Below are 1,323 nucleotides of genomic sequence, written 5' to 3' on the forward strand. Positions count from 1 at the left end.
GGCGGTGGACCTCGCCTTTGACTAAAAAAGTCCACCTTGCAAGGCAGCAGTTTTCCACAGTTATTGGCAGTGGGCCATAGCCTTTTTTTATTAAAAAGTAAGACTGCAAGGCAGCAGTCCCACAATTAACTTCAGTGGGGCCTAGCCTTTTACTAAAAAGGCAGAACTGCAAGGCAGCAGTTCCCACAAGTTATTGGCAGTGGGCCTAGCCTTTTTACTAAAAAGACAGACTTTGCAAGGCAGCAGTTCCCACAATTACTGCAGTGGGCCTAGCCTTTTACTAAAAAGGCACACTAGCAAGGCAGCAGTTTCCCACAACAATTACATGGCAGGGGTGGGCCATAGCCTTTTACTAAAAACGCAGACTGCAAGGCAGCAGTTTCCCACAATTAACTGGCAGTGGGCCTAGCCTTTTGTTTTACTAAAAAGGCAGACTGCAAGGCAGCAGTTCCACAATTACTGGCAGTGGGCCTAGCCTTTTTACTAAAAATACACTGGCAAGGCAGCAGTTCCACAATTACTGGCAGTGGGCCTAGCCTTTTACTAAAAAGACAGACTGCAAGGCAGCAGTTCCCACAATTACTGGCAGTGGGCCTAGCCTTTTACTAAAAAGACAGACTGCAAGGCAGCATTACCCACAATTACTGGCGGTGGGCCTAGCCTTTTACTAAAAAGTAAGACTGCAAGGCAGCAGTTCCCACAATTACTGGCGGTGGGCCTAGTCTTTTACTGAAAAGCTGTCCTTTTAGCTGCCTTTTACGACATGCAGGACCTACAGTGGTTGTATTCCTCAAGTCTCTTGATCCCAACAGTTCGATCTTCTTCTGGGTCTAGACAATCCACTTGGTGTATTTTTCGTCATCCCTTGGTTTATCTCAGTGCTATTCAACCTGGGTGGACAGTCCACCTTATAGTGGACGAGATTAAGTGAGGGGTGGGCAGCTGTCTAGGGGTGGACTACTGGGTGGACGAGATCCTCACCTGCACGTGCATGTATAACATACAAGACGCTTTCTTTCTCTCTCTCTCTCTCTCTCTCTCTCTCTCTCTCTCTCTCTCTCTATATTTTCTTAAAATACATACAAATACATTTTTACCTATTGCAACATCGAGGTTGCCACCTCGCCTACTCGCAAGTATAGGGAAAATAAATGCATTTAAACTGGTGAAAAAAATGGAAAAGCAATGTAGAAAAGAGGTGCTTTTCTGATTTTGAATTATTTGACTCATTTATGAGAGAATGTGGCTGGGAACATGGTATGCAGGCAACAGAGCAGACACTGGAGGTACATGTCACACTTAGTTATCAGACACCGTACTTTC

This window comes from Macrobrachium nipponense, chromosome 28, assembly GCF_015104395.2.
Source record: "Macrobrachium nipponense isolate FS-2020 chromosome 28, ASM1510439v2, whole genome shotgun sequence".
NCBI lineage: Eukaryota > Metazoa > Arthropoda > Malacostraca > Decapoda > Palaemonidae > Macrobrachium > Macrobrachium nipponense.